Source organism: Melospiza melodia, chromosome 1, assembly GCF_035770615.1.
Source record: "Melospiza melodia melodia isolate bMelMel2 chromosome 1, bMelMel2.pri, whole genome shotgun sequence".
Lineage (NCBI taxonomy): Eukaryota > Metazoa > Chordata > Aves > Passeriformes > Passerellidae > Melospiza > Melospiza melodia.
The window spans coordinates 70,884,328-70,900,275 of record NC_086194.1 but is presented as its reverse complement, the minus strand read 5'-3'; positions in this window follow the sequence as shown (position 1 = coordinate 70,900,275).

Sequence of the window (15,948 nt, the reverse complement as noted above, 5' to 3'; positions counted from 1 at the left end):
AGCCAGCCGGTCACTCGCAGCCATAGGCCCCCAGACACAAAGCTCGGCCCGTTTCCCTGGCAAACAAAAGTAAGCTACCCCGCTTCTGGATGGCAGATTGCAGGAGCCACTTTGCACCATCAAACTAGCCCGACTTGGCACTGGTGCCACCTCAGGTCTGGGAATGAGCCTGGGTATGGTGGATTCTAAGGAGCCAGCCGGCCACTCCCAGCCACAGGCCCCCAAACACAAACAACGGCGCTTTCCCCGGGAAAACAAAACTCGCCTGCCAACTTTTTGATGGCAGATTGCAGGAGCCACTTGGTACTATCCAACCAGCCCAACTTGGCACTGGTGCCACCATGGGTCTGGTCACCTTCCTGCCTATCGTAGCTTTTCAGGAGCCAGCCGGTCACTCCCAGCCATAGGCCCCCAGACACAAAGCTCGGCCCGTTTCCCTGGCAAACAAAAGTAAGCTGCCCCGCTTCTGGATGGCAGATTGCAGGAGCCACTTTACACCATCAAACTAGCCCGACTTGGCACTGGTGCCACCTCAGGTCTGGGAACCATGCTGCGTATCGTGGATTCTAATTAGCCAGCCGGTCAGTCCCTGCCATAGGCCCCCAAACACAAACAAGGGCGCTATTCACTGGAAAACAAAACTCGCCTGCCAAATTTTGATGGCAGATTGCCGGAGCCACTTGGTACTATCAAACCAGCCCAACTTGACAGTGGTGCCACCATGGGTCTGGTCACCATCCTGCCTATCGTAGCTTTTCAGGAGCCAGCCGGTCACTCCCAGCCATAGGCCCCCAGACAAAAACCTCGACCCGTTTCCCTGGCAAACAAAAGTAAGTTATCCCGCATGTGGATGGCAGATTGCAGGAGCCAGTTTTCTCCATCAAACCAGCAAAACTTGGCACTGGTACCACCACTGGTCTGGGAACCATCCTCCGTATCGTGGATTCTAAGGAGCCAGCCGGCCACTCCCAGCCACAGGCCCCCAAACACAAACAACGGCGCTTTTCCCTGGATAACAAACTCGCCTGCCAACTTTTTGATGGCAGATTGCAGGAGCCACTAGGTACTATCAAACCAGCCCAACTTGGCACTGGTGCCACCATGGGTCTGGTCACCATCCTGCCTATCGTAGCTTTTCAGGAGCCAACCGGTCACTCCCAGCCATAGGCCCTTAGACACAAACCTCGGCCCGTTTCCCTGGCAAACAAAAGTTAGCTGCCCCGCTTCTGGATGGCAGATTGCAGGACGCACTTGGTACTATCAAACCAGCCCGACTTGGCACTGGTGCCACGACAAGTCTGGGAACCATCCTGCGTATCGTGGATTCTAAGGAGCCAGCCGGCCACTCCCTGCCACAGGCACGCAAACACAAACAACGGCGCTTTTCCCTGGAAAACAAAACTCGCCTGCCAACTTTTTGATGGCGGATTGCAGGAGCCACTTGGTACTATCAAACCAGCCCAACTTGGCACTGGTGCCACCATGGATGTGGTCACCATCCTGCCTATCGTAGCTTTTCAGTACCTAGCAGGTCACTCCCAGCCATAGGCGCCCAGACACAAAGCTCGGCCCGTTTCCCTGGCAAACAAAATTAAGCTGCCCCGCTTCTGGATGGCAGATTGCATGAACCACTTGGTAGTATAAAACCAGCCCGACTTGGCACTGGTGCCACCTCTGGTCTGGGAACCATCCTGTGTATCGTGGATTCTAAGGAGCCAGCCGGTCACTCCCAGCCACAGGCCCCCAAACACAAACAACAGCGCTTTTCCCTGGAAAACAAAACTCGCCTGCCAACATTTTGATGGCAGATTGCAGGAGCCACTTGGTACTATCAAATCAGCCCAACTTGGCACTGGTGCCACCTTGGGTCTGGTCACCATCCTGCCTATCGTAGCTGTTCAGGCGCCACCCGGTCACTCCCAGCCATAGGCCCCCAGAGAAAAACCTCGGCCCGTTTCCCTGGCAAAGAAAAGTAAGCTACCCCGCTTCTGGATGGCAGATTGCAGGAGCCACTTTGCACCATCAAACTGGCCCGACTTGTCACTGGTGCCACCTCAAGTCTGGGAACCATCCTGCGTATCGTGGATTCCAATTAGCAAGCCGGCCACTCCCAGCCACAGGCCCCCAAACACAAACAACGGCGCTTTTCCCTGGAAAACAAAACTCGCCTGCCAAATTTTTGATGGCAGATTGCAGGAGCCACTTGGTACTATCAAACCAGCCCAACTTGGCACTGGTGCCACCATGGGTCTGGTCACCATCCTGCCTATCGTAGCTTTTCAGGACCTAGACGGTCACTCCCAGCCATAGGCCCCGTGACACAAAGCTCAGCCCGTTTCCCTGACAAAAAAAAGTAAGCTGTCCCGCTTCTGGATGGCAGATTGCAGGACGCACTTGGTAGTATCAAACCAGCCCGACTTGGCACTGGCGCCACCTCACGTCTGGGAACCATCCTGCGTATCGTGGATTCTAAGCAGCCATCCGGCCACTCCCACCCACAGGCCCCCAAACACAAACAACGGCGCTTTTCCCTGGAAAACAAAACTCGCCTGCCAACTTTTTGATGGCAGATTGCAGGAGCCACTTGGTACTATCAAACCAGCCCAACTTGGCACTGGTGCCACCATGGGTCTGGTCACCATCCTGCCTATCATAGCTTTTCAGGAGCCAGCCGGTCACTCCCAGCCATAGGCCCCCAGACACAAACCTCGGCCCGTTTCCCTGGCAAACAAAAGCAAGCTGCCCCGCTTCTGGATGGCAGATTGCAGGAGCCACTTCGCACCATCAAACTAGCCCGACTTGGCACTGGTGCCACCTCAGGTCTGGGAACCATGCTGCGTATCGTGGATTCTAATTAGCCATCCGGCCACTCCCACCCACAGGCCCCCAAACACAAACAACGGCGCTTTTCCCTGGAAAACAAAACTCGCCTGCCAAATTTTGATGGCAGATTGCCGGAGCCACTTGGTACTATCAAACCAGCCCAACTTGGCACTGGTGCCACCATGGGTCTGGTCACCATCCTGCCTATCGTAGCTTTTCAGGAGCCAGCCGGCAACTCCCTGCCACAGGCCCCCAAACACAAACAACGGCGCTTTTCCCTGGATAACAAAATTCGCCTGCCAATTTTTTGATGGCAGATTGCAGGAGCCACTTGGTACTATCAAATCAGCCCAACTTGGCACTGGTGCCACCATGGGTCTGGTCACCATACTGCCTATCGTAGCTTTTCAGGAGCCAGCCGGTCACTCCCAGCCATAGGCCCCCAGACACAAACCTCGGCCCGTTTCCCTGGCAAACAAAAGTAAGCTGCCCCGCTTCTGGATGGCAGATTGCAGGAGCCACTTGGTACTATCAAACCAGCCCAACTTGGCACTGGTGCCACCTCTGGTCTGGGAACCATGCTGAGTATCGTGGATTCTAAGGAGCCATCCGGCCACTCCCAGCCACAGGCCCCCAGACACAAACAACGGCGCTTTTCCCTGGAAAACAAAACTCGCCTGCCAAGTATTTTATGGCAGATTGCAGGAGCCACTTGGTACTATCAAACCAGCCCAACTTGGCACTGGTGCCGTCATGGGTCTGGTCACCATCCTGCCTATCGTAGCTTTTCACGAGCCAGCCGGTCACTTCCAGGCTTAGGCCCCCAGACACAATCCTCGGACCGTTTCCCTGGCAAACAAAAGTAAGCTGCCCCGCTTCTGGATGGCAGATTGCAGGAACCACTTGGTAGTATCAAACCAGCCCAACTTGGCACTGGTGCCACCATGGGTCTGGGAACCATCCTGCGTATCGTGGATTCTAAGGAGCCATCCGGCCACTCCCACCCACAGGCCCCCAAACACAAACAACGGCGCTTTTCCCTGGAAAACAAAAGTAAGCTGCCCCGCTTCTGGATGGCAGATTGCAGGAGCCACTTTGCACCATCCAACTAGCCCGACTTGGCACTGGTGCCACCTCAGGTCTGGGAACCATCCTGCGTATCGTGGATTCTAATTAGCCATCCGGCCACTTCCACCCACAGGCCCCTAAACACAAACAACGGCGCTTTTCCCTGGAAAACAAAACTCGCCTGCCAATTTTTGATGGCAGATTGCAGGAGCCACTTGGTACTATCAAACCAGCCCAACTTGGCACTGGTGCCACCATGGGTCTGGTCACCATCCTGCCTATCGTAGCTTTTCAGGAGCCAGCCGGTCACTCCCAGCCATAGGCCCCCAGACACAAAGCTCGGCCCGTTTCCCTGGCAAGGAAAAGTAAGCTGTCCCGCTTCTGGATGGCAGATTGCAGGAGCCACTTTGCACCATCAAACTAGCCCGACTTGGCACTGGTGCCACCTCAGGTCTGGGAATGAGCATGGGTATCGTGGATTCTAAGGAGCCAGCCGGCCACTCCCAGCCACAGGCCCCCAAACACAAACAACGGCGCTTTTCCCTGGAAAACAAATCTCGCCTGCCAACTTTTTGATGGCAGATTGCAGGAGCCACTTGGTACTATCAAACCAGCCCAACTTGGCACTGGTGCCACCTTGGGTCTGGTCACCATCCTGCCTATCGTAGCTTTTCAGGAGCCAGCCGGTCACTCCCAGCCATAGGCCCCAGACACAAACCTCGGCCCGTTTCCCTGGCAAACAAAAGCAAGCTGCCCCGCTTCTGGATGGCAGATTGCAGGAGCCACTTTGCACCATCAAACTAGCCCGACTTGGCACTGGTGCCACCTCAGGTCTGGGAACCATGCTGCGTATCGTGGATTCTAATTAGCCATCCGGCCACTCCCAGCCACAGGCCCCCAAACACAAACAACGGCGCTTTTCCCTGGAAAACAAAACTCGCCTGCCAAATTTTGATGGCAGATTGCCGGAGCCACTTGGTACTATCAAACCAGCCCACCTTGACACTGGTGCCACCATGGGTCTGGTCACCATCCTGCCTATCGTAGCTTTTCAGGAGCCAGCCGGTCACTCCCAGCCATAGGCCCCCAGACACAAAGCTCGGCCCGTTTCCCTGGCAAACAAAAGTAAGCTGCCCCGCTTCTGGATGGCAGATTGCAGGAGCCACTTTTCACCATCAAACCAGCCCGACTTGGCACTGGCGCCACCTCACGTCTGGGAACCATCCTGCGTATCATGGATTCTAAGGAGCCCGCCGGCCACTCCCAGCCACAGGCCCCCAAACACAAACAACGGCGCTTTTCCCTGGATAACAAACTCGCCTGCCAAGTTTTTGATGGCAGATTGCAGGAGCCACTTGGTACTATCAAACCAGCCCAACTTGGCACTGGTGCCACCATGGGTCTGGTCACCATCCTGCCTATCGTAGCTTTTCAGGAGCCAGCCGGTCACTCCCAGCCATAGGCCCCGAGACACAAACCTCGGCCCGTTTCCCTGGCAAACAAAAGTAAGCTACCCCGCTTCTGGATGGCAGATTGCAGGACGCACTTGGTACTATCAAACCAGCCCAACTTGGCACTGGTGCCACCTCAGGTCTGGGAACCATCCTGCGTATCGTGGATTCTAAGGAGCCAGCCGGCCACTCCCAGCCATAGGCCCCCAAAAAAAAACAACAGCACTTTTCCCTGGAATACAAAACTTGCCTGCCAAATTTTTGATGGCAGATTGCAGGAGCCACTTGGTACTATCAAACCAGCCCAACTTGGCACTGGTGCCACCATGGGTCTGGTCACCATCCTGCCTATCGTAGCTTTTCAGGAGCCAGCCGGTCACTCCCAGCCGTAGGCCCACAGACACAAAGCTCGGCCCGTTTCCCTGACAAACAAAAGTAAGCTGTCCCGCTTCTGGATGGCAGATTGCAGGACGCACTTGGTACTATCAAACCAGCCCGACTTGGCACTGGTGCCACCTCTGGTCTGGGAACCATCCTGCGTATGGTAGATTCTAAGCAGCCAGCCGGCCACTCCCAGCCACAGGCCCCCAAACACAAACAACGGCGCTTTTCCCTTGAAAACAAAACTCGTCTGCCAACTTTTTGATGGCAGATTGCCGGAGCCACTTGGTACAATCAAATCAGCCCAACTTGGCACTGGTGCCACCATGGGTCTCGTCACCATCCTGCCTATCGTAGCTTTTCAGGAGCCAGCCGGTCACTCCCAGCCATAGGCCCCCAGACACAAACCTCGGCCCGTTTCACTGGCCAACAAATGTAAGCTGCCCCGCTTCTGGATGGCAGATTGCAGGAACCACTTGGTACTATCAAACCAGCCCAACTTGGCACTGGTGCCACCTTTGGTCTGGGAACCATGCTGAGTATCGTGGATTCTAAGGAGCCAGCCGGCCACTCCCAGCCACAGGCCCCCAAACAAAAACAACGGCGCTTTTCCCTGGAAAACAAAACTCGCCTGCCAAGTTTTTGATGGCAGATTGCAGGAGCCACTTGGTACTATCAAACCAGCCCAACTTGGCACTGGTGCCGTCATGGGTCTGGTCACCATCCTGCCTATCGTAGCTTTTCACGAGCCAGCCGGTCACTTCCAGGCTTAGGACCCCAGACACAAACCTCGGACCGTTTCCCTGGCAAACAAAAGTAAGCTGCCCCGCTTCTGGATGGCAGATTGCAGGAACCACTTGGTACTATCAAACCAGCCCAACTTGGCACTGGTGCCACCATGGGTCTGGGAACCATCCTGTGTATCGTGGATTCTAATTAGCCATCCGTCCACTCCAGGCGATAGGGCCCCAGGCACAAACAACGGCGCTTTTCCCTGGATAACAAACTCGCCTGCCAACTTTTTGATGGCAGATTGCAGGAGCCACTTGGTACTATCAAACCAGCCCAACTTGGCACTGGTGCCACCATGGGTCTGGTCACCATCCTGCCTATCGTAGCTTTTCAGGAGCCAGCCGGTCACTCCCAGCCATATGCCCCGAGACACAAACCTCGGCCCGTTTCCCTGGCAAACAAAAGTAAGCTACCCCACTTCTGGATGGCAGATTGCAGGACGCACTTGGTACTATCAAACCAGCCCAACTTGGCACTGGTGCCACGTCAAGTCTAGGAACCATCCTGCGTATCGTGGATTCTAAGGAGCCAGCCGGCCACTCCCAGCCATAGGCCCCCAAACAAAAACAACGGCGCTTTTCCCTGGTAAAGAAAACTTGCCTGCCAACTTTTTGATGGCAGATTGCAGGAGCCACTTGGTACTATCAAACCAGCCCAACTTGGCACTGGTGCCACCATGGGTCTGGTCACCATCCTGCCTATCGTAGCTTTTCAGGAGCCAGCCGGTCACTCCCAGCCATAGGCCCCCAGACACAAAGCTCGGCCCGTTTCCCTGGCAAACAAAAGTAAGCTGCCCCGATTCTGGATGGCAGATTGCAGGAGCCACTTGGTACTATCAAACCAGCCCGACTTGGCACTGGTGCCACCTCTGGTCTGGGAACCATCCTGCGTATCGTGGATTCTAAGGAGCCAGCCGACCACTCCCAGCCACAGGCCGCCAAACACAAACAACGGCGCTTTTCCCTGGAAAACAAAACTCGCCTGCCAACTTTTTGATGGCAGATTGCAGGAGCCACTTGCTACTATCAAACCAGCCCAACTTGGCACTGGTGCCGCCATGGGTCTGGTCACCATCCTGCCTATCGTAGCTTTTCACGAGCCAGCCGGTCACTCCCAGCCATAGGCCCCCAGACAAAAACCTCGGCCCGTTTCCCTGGCAAACAAAAGTAAGCTGCCCCGCTTCTGGATGGCAGATTGTAGGACGCACTTGTTACTATCTAACCCGCCCGACTTGGCACTGGTGCCACCACTGGTCTGGGAACCATCCTGCGTATCGTGGATTCTAAAGAGCCAGCCGGCCACTCCCAGCCACAGGCACCCAAACACAAACAACGGCGCTTTTCCCTGGAAAACAAAACTCGCCTGCCAACTTTTTGATGGCAGATTGCAGGAGCCACTTGGTACTATCAAACCAGCCCAACTTGGCACTGCTGCCACCATGGGTCTGGTCACCATCCTGCCTATCGTAGCTTTTCAGGAGCCAGCCGGTCACTCCCAGCCATAGGCCCCCAGACAAAAACCTCGGCCCGTTTCCCTGGCAAACAAAAGTAAGCTGCCCCGCTTCTGGATGGCAGATTGCAGGATCCACTTGGTACTATCAAACCAGCCCGACTTGGCACTGGTGCCACCTCTGGTCTGGGAACCATCCTGCGTATCGTGGATTTTATGGAGCCAGCCGGTCAGTCCCAGCCATAGGCCCCCAAACACAAACAACGATCCGTTTCCCTGGCAAACAAAAGTAAGCTGCCCCGCTTCTGGATGGCAGATTGCAGGAACCACTTGGTAGTATCAAACCAGCCCAACTTGGCACTGGTGGCACCTCTTGTCTGGGAACCATGCTGCGTATCGTGGTTTCTAAGGAGCCAGCCGGCCACTCCCAACCATAGACCCCCAGACACAAACCTCGGCCCGTTTCCCTGGAAAACAAAAGTAAGCTACCCCGATTCTGGATGGCAGATTGCAGGAGCCACTTGGTACTATCAAATCAGCCCAACTTGGCACTGGTGCCACCATGGGTCTGGTAAACATCCTGCCTATCGTAGCTTTTCAGGAGCCAGCCGGCCACTCTCAGCCATATGCCCCCAAAAACAAACCACGTCCCTTTTCTCTGGCAAACAAAACTCAACTGCCCCTCTTCTGGATGGCAAATTTTAGGACGCACTTTGTACTACGAAAACCGCCCGACGTGGCACTGGTGCCACCTTGTGTCAGGGAACCATCCTGCATATCGAGCTTTTTAAGGAGCCAGCCGGCCACACCCAGCCATAAACCCCCAAAAACAAACCACGGACCATTTCTCTTGGAAACAAAAATCCGCTGCCCCGCGTCTGTATGGCAGATTGCAGGAGCCACTTTGCACCATCAAACCAGCCCGACTTGGCACTGGTGCCACCTTGGGTCTGGGAACAATCCTGCATATCGTGGATTCTAAGGAGCCAGCCGGCCACTCCCAGCCACAGGCCCCCAAACACAAACAACGGCGCTTTTCCCTGGAAAACAAAATTCGCCTGCCAAATTTTGATGGCAGATTGCAGGAGCCACTTGGTACTATCAAATCATCCCAACTTGGCACTGGTGCCACTCTGGGTCTGGGAACCATCCTGCCTATTGTAGCATTTCAGGAGCCAGCCGGTCACTCCCAGCCATAGGCCCCCAGACACAAACCTCGGACCGTTTCCCTGGCAAACAAAATTAAGCTGCCCTGATTCTGGATGGCAGATTGCAGGAGCCACTTGGTTGTGTCAAACCAGCCCGACTTGGCACTGGTGCCACCTTGGGTCTGGGAACCATCCTGCGTATCGTGGATTCTAAGCAGCCACCCGGCCACTCTGAGCCACAGGCCCCCAAACAAAAACTACGGCGCTTTTCCCTGGAAAACAAAACTCGCCTGCCAACTTTTTGATGGCAGATTGCAGGAGCCACTTGGTACTATCAAACCAGCCCAACATTGGCACTGGTGCCACCACTGGTCTGGGAACCATCCTGCCTATCGTAGCTTTTCACGAGCCAGCCGGTCACTCCCAGCCATAGACCCCCAGACACAAACCTCGGCCCGTTTCCCTGGCAAACAAAAGTAAGCTGCCCCGCTTTTGGATGGCAGATTGCAGGAGCCACGTTGCACCATCAAACCAGCCCCACTTGGCACTGGTGCCACCTTGGGTCTGGGAACAAGTTGGGCTGGTTTGATAGTACCAAGTGGCTCCTGCAATCTGCCATCCAGAAGCGGGACAGCTTACTTTTGTTTCCCAGGGAAACGGGCCGAGGTATTTGTCTGGGGGCCTATGGCTGGGAGTGACCGGCTGACTACTGAAAAGCTACGATAGGCAGGATGGTTACCAGACTCATGGTGCCACCAGTGCCAAGTCGGGCTGGTTTGATAATACTAAATAGCTCCTGCAATCTGCCATCCAGACGCGGGGCAGCGGATTTTTGTTTGCTGGAGGAAAGTTCCGTGGTTTTTTTTTTGGGGGTATATGACTGGACGTGGCCGGCTGGCTCCATAAAAAGCTCTATACACAGGATTGTTCCCTGACCCAAGGTGGCATCAGTGCCAAGTCGGGCTGTTTTCGTAGTACCAAGTGCGTCCTGCAATTTGCCATCCAGAAGCGGGGCAGCCTACTTTTGTTTGCCAGGGAAACGTGCCGAGGTATTTGTCTGGGGGCCTATGGCTGGGAGTGAGCGGCTGGCTCCTGAAAAGCTACGATAGGCAGGATGGTGACCAGACCCATGGTGGCACCAGTGCCAAGTTGGGCTGGTTTGATAGTACCAAGTGGCTCCTGCAATCTGCCATCAAGAAGTTGGCAGGCGAGTTTTGTTTTCCAGGGAAAAGCGCCGTTGTTTTTGTTTAGAGGCCTGTGGCTGGGAGTGGCCGCCTGTCCTCGTAGAATCTACGTTACGCAGCATGGTTCCCAGACCAGAGGTGGCACCAGGGCCAAGTCGGGCTGGTTTGTAAGTACCAACTGCATCCTGCAATCTGCCATCCAAAAGCGGGGCAGCTTACTTTTGTTTGCCAGGGAAACGGGCCGAGGTTTGTGTCCGGGGGCCTATGGCAGGGAGTGACCGGCTGGCTCCTGAAAAGCTACGATAGGCAGGATGTTTACCAGACCCATGGTGGCACCAGTGCCAAGTTGGGCTGATTTGATAGTACCAAGTGGCTCCTGCAATCTGCCATCCAGAATCGGGGTAACTTACTTTTGTTTTCCAGGGAAACGGGCCGAGGTTTGTGTCTGGGGGTCTATGGCTGGGAGTGACCGGCTGGCTCCTGAAAAGCTACGATAGGCAGGATGGTTCCCAGACCAGAGGTGGCACCAGTGCCAAGTTGGGCTGGTTTGATAGTACCAAGTGGCTCCTGCAATCTGCCATCAAAAAGTTGGCAGGCGAGTTTTGTTTTCCAGGGAAAAGCGCCGTTGTTTGTGTTTGGGGGCCTGTGGCTCAGAGTGGCCGGGTGGCTGCTTAGAATCCACGTTACGCAGGATGGTTCCCAGACCCAAGGTGGCACCAGTTCCAAGTCGGGCTGGTTTGACACAACCAAGTGGCTCCTGCAATCTGCCATCCAGAATCGGGGCAGCTTAATTTTGTTTGCCAGGGAAACGGTCCGAGGTTTGTGTCTGGGGGCCTATGGCTGGGAGTGACCGGCTGGCTCCTGAAATGCTACAATAGGCAGGATGGTTCCCAGACCCATAGTGGCACCAGTGCCAAGTTGGGCTGATTTGATTGTACCAAGTGGCTCCTGCAATCTGCCATCAAAATGCTGGCAGGCGAATTTTGTTTTCCAGGGAAAAGCGCCGTTGTTTTTGTTTGGGGGCCTATGGCAGGGAGTGGCCGGCTGGCTCCTTAGAATCCACGATATGCAGGATTGTTCCCAGACCCAAGGTGGCACCAGTGCCAAGTCGGGCTGGTTTGATGGTGCAAAGTGGCTCCTGCAATCTGCCATCCAGACGCGGGGCAGCGGATTTTTGTTTCCAAGAGAAATGGTCCGTGGTTTGTTTTTGGGGGTATATGGCTGGGCGTGGCCGGCTGGCTCCTTAAAAAGCTCGATATGCAGGATGGTTCCCTGACACAAGGTGGCACCAGTGCCACGTCGGGCGGTTTTCGTAGTACAAAGTGCGTCCTAAAATTTGCCATCCAGAAGAGGGGCAGTTGAGTTTTGTTTGCCAGAGAAAAGGGCCGTGGTTTGTTTTTGGGGCATATGGCTGAGAGTGGCCGGCTGGCCCCTGAAAATCCACGATAGGCAGGATGGTTCCCAGACCAGAGGTGTCACCAGTGCCAAGTCGGGCTGGTTTGATAGTACTAAGTAGCTCCTGCAATCTGCCATCCAGAAGCGGGGCAGCTTACTTTTGTTTGCCAGGGAAACGGGCCGAGGTTTGTGTCTGGGGGCCTATGGCTGGGAGTGACCGGCTGGCTCCTGAAAAGCTACGATAGGCAGGATGGTGACCAGACCCATGGTGGCACCAGTGCCAAGTTGGGCTGGTTTGATAGTACCAAGTGGCTCCTGCAATCTGCCATCAAAAAGTTGGCAGGCGAGTTTTGTTTTCCAGGGAAAAGCGCCGTTGTTTGTGTTTGGGGGCCTGTGGCTGGGAGTGGCCAGCTGGCTCCTTAGAACCCACGATAGGCAGGATGGTTCCCAGACCTGAGTTGGCACCAGTGCCAAGTTGGGCTGGTTTGATGGTACCAAGTGGCTCCTGCAATCTGCCATCCAGAAGCGGGGCAGCTTACTTTTGTTTGCCAGGGAAACGGGCCGAAATATTTGTCTGGGGGCCTCTGGCTGGGGGTGGCTGGCTGGCTCCTGAAAAGCTACGATAGGCAGGATGGTGACCAGACCCATGGTGGCACCAGTGCCAAGTTGGGCTGGTTTGATAATACCAAGTGGCTCCTGCAATCTGCCATCAAAAGTTTGGCAGGCGAGTTTTGTTTTCCAGGGAAAAGCACCGTTGTGTGTGTTTTGGGGCCTGTGGCTGGGAGTGGCCAGCTGGCTCCTTAGAATCCACGATACGCAGGATGGTTCCCAGACCCAAGGTGGCATCAGTGCCAAGTCGGGCTGGTTTGTTAGTACCAAGTGGTTCCTGCAATCTGCCATCCAGAAGCGGGGCAGCTGAATTTTGTTTGCCAGACAAAAAGGCTGTTGTTTGTGTTTCGGGGCCTGTGGCTGGCAGTGGCCGGCTGGCTCCTGAAAATCCATGATACGCAGCATGGTTCCCAGATGCAATGTGGCACCAGTGCCAAGTAGGGCTGGTTTCATAGTACCCAGTGGCTCCTGCAATCTCCCATCCAGAAGCGGGGCAGCTGAGTTTTGTTTGCCTGTATAACGGGCCGTTGTTTTTAATTGGGGTCTGTGGCCGAGAGTGTTCGGCTGGCTCCTGACAACCCACAATACGCAGGATGGTTCCCAGACCCAAGGTGGCACCAGTGCCAAGTCGGGCTGGTTTGATAGTACCAAGTGGCTCCTGCAATCTGCCATCCAGAAGCGGTGCAGTTGAGTTTTGTTTGCCAGAGAAAAGGGCCGTGGGTTGTGTTTGGGGGCATATGGCTGGGAGTGGCCGGCTGTCTCATTAAAAAGATCGATACGCAGGATGGTTCCCAGACCCAAGGGGGCACCAGTGCCAAGTCGGGCTGTTTTTATAGTACCAAGTGCGTCCTGCAATTTGCCATCCAGAAGAGGGGCAGTTGAGTTTTGTTTGCCAGAGAATAGCGCCGTTGTTTGTGTTTGGGGGCTTGTGGCTCGTAGTGGCCGACTGGCGCCTTAGAATCTGTGTTACGCAGCATGGTTCCCAGACCCAAGGTGGCACCAGTGCCAAGTTGGGCTGGTTTGATAGTACCAAGTGGCTCCTGCAATCTGCCATCCAGAAGCGGGGTAGCTTACTTTTGTTTGCCAGGGAAACGGGCCGAGGTTTGTGACTGGGGACCTATGGCTGGGAGTGAGCGGCTGGCTCCTGGAAAGCTACGATAGGCAGGATGGTTACCAGACCCATGGTGGCACCAGTGCCAAGTTGGGCTGGTTTGATAGTACCAAGTGGCTCCTGCAATCTGCCATCAAAAAGTTGGCAGGCGAGTTTTGTTTTCCAGGGAAAAGCGACATTGTTTGTATTTGGGGGCCTGTGGCTGGGAGTGACCGGCTGGCTCCTTTGAACCCACGATACGCAGGATGGTGCCCAGACCCAAGGTGGCACCAGTGCCAAGTTTTGCTGGTTTGATACTACCAAGTGCGTCCTGCAATCTGCCATCCAGAAGCGGGGCAGCTTAATTTTGTTTGCCAGGGAAACGGGCCGTGGGTTTTGTTTGGGGGCATATAGCTGAGAGTGGCCGGCTGGCTCCTGAAAATCCACGCTAGGCAGCATGGTTCCCAGATGCAATGTGGCACCAGTGCCAAGTCGGGCTGGTTTGATGGTGCAAAGTGGCTCCTGCAATCTGCCATCCAGAAGCGAGGCAGCTGATTTTTGTTTGCCAGAGGAAAATTCCGTGGATTGTTTTTGGGGGCATATTGCTGGGAGTGGCCGGCTGGCTCCTTAAAATGCTCGATACGCATGATGGTTCCCAGGCCCAAGGTGTCACCACTACCAAGTCGGCCTGCGGTTTTAGTATCAAGTTCATCCTGCAATTTGCCATCCAGAAGAGGGGCAGTTGAGTTTTGTTTGCCAGAGAAACGGGCCGAGGTTTCTGTTTGGGGACATATGGCTGAGAGCGGCCGGCTGGCCCCTGAATATCCACGATACAGAGCATGGTTCCCAGATCCAAGGTGGCACCAGTGCCAAGTTGGGCTGGTTTGATAGTACCAAGTGTCTCCTGCAATCTGCCATCCAGAAGCAGGGCAGCTTACTTTTGTTTGCCAGAGAAATAGGCCTAGGTTTTTGTTTGGGGGCCTGTGGCTAGGAGTGGCCGGCTGGCTCCTTAGAATCCACGATACGCAGGATGGTTCCCAGACCCAAGGTGGCACCAGTGCCAAGTCGGGCTGGTTTGATAGTACCAAGTGGCTCCTGCAAACTCCATCAAAAAGTTGGCAGGCGTGTTTTGTTTTCCAGGGAACAGCGCCGTTGATTTTGTTTGGGGGCCTGTGGCTAGGAGTGGCCGGCTGGCTCCTTAGAATCCACGATACGCAGGATGGTTCCCAGACCCAAGGTGGCACCAGTGCCAAGTCGGGCTGGTTTGATTACACCAAGTGGCTCCTGCAATCTGCCATCCAGAAGTGAGGCAGCTAAGTTTTGTTTGCGAGAAAAAAGGGCCGTGGTTTTTGTTGGGGGCCTGTGGCTGGGAGTAGCCGGCTGGCTCCTTAAAATCCACGATAGGCAGGATGGTTCCCAGACCCAAGTTGGCACCAGTGCCAAGTCGGGCTGGTTTGATAGTACCAAGTGGCTCCTGCAATCTGCCATCCAGAAGCGGGGCAGCTGAGTTTTGTTTGCCAGAGAAAAAGGCTGTGGTTTGTGTTTGGGGGCCTATGGCTGGCAGTGGCCGGCTGGCTCCTGAAAATCCACGATACGCAGCATGGTTCCCAGACCCAAGGTGGCACCAGTGCCAAGTGGGGCTCGTTTGACAGTGTCAAGTGCCTCCTGCAATCTCCCATCCAGAAGCGGGGCAGCTGAGTTTTTTTTGCCAGGGAAACGGACCTTTGTTTTTGATTGGGCTCTGTGGCCGAGAGTGGTTGGCTGTCTCCTGACAATCCACAATACGCAGGATGGTTCCCAGACCCAAGGTGGCACCAGTGCCAAGTCGGGCTGGTTTGATAGTACCAAGTGTCTCCTGCAATCTGCCATCCAGAAGCGGGGCAGCTGAGTTTTGTTTGCCAGAGAAAAGGGCCGTGGGTTGTGTTTGGGGGCATATGGCTGGGAGTGGCCACCTGGCTCCTTAAAATGCACGATACGCCGCATGGTAACCAGACGCAAGGTGGCACCAGTGCCAAGTCAGGCTGTTTTTGTAGTACCAAGTGGCTCCTGCAATTTGCCATCCAGAAGCGGGGCAGTTGAATTTTGTTTGCTAGAGAAAAGGGCTGTGGTTTGTGTTTGGGGGCCTATGGCTGAGAGTGGCCGGCTGGCCCCTGAAAATCAACGATAGGCAGGATGGTTCCCAGATCCAAGGTGGCACCAGTGCCAAGTAAGGCTGGTTGTATGGTTCAAAGTAACTCCTGCAATCTGCCATCCAGAAGCGGGACAGCTGAGTTTTTTTTGCCAGAGAAAAGGTCCATGGTTTCTTTTTGGGGCATACGGCTGGGAATTGCCGGCTGGCTCCTTAAAATGCTCGATACGCAGGATGGTTCCCAGAGCCAAGGTGGCACCACTGCCAAGTCGGGCTCTTTTTGTAGTACCAAGTGCGTCCTGCAATTTGCCATCCAGAAGAGGGGCAGTTGAGTTTTGTTTGCCAGAGAAAAGGGCCGTTGTTTGTGTTTGGGGGCCTGTGGCTGGGAGTGTTCGGCTGGTTCCTGAATATGTACGATACGCAGGATTGT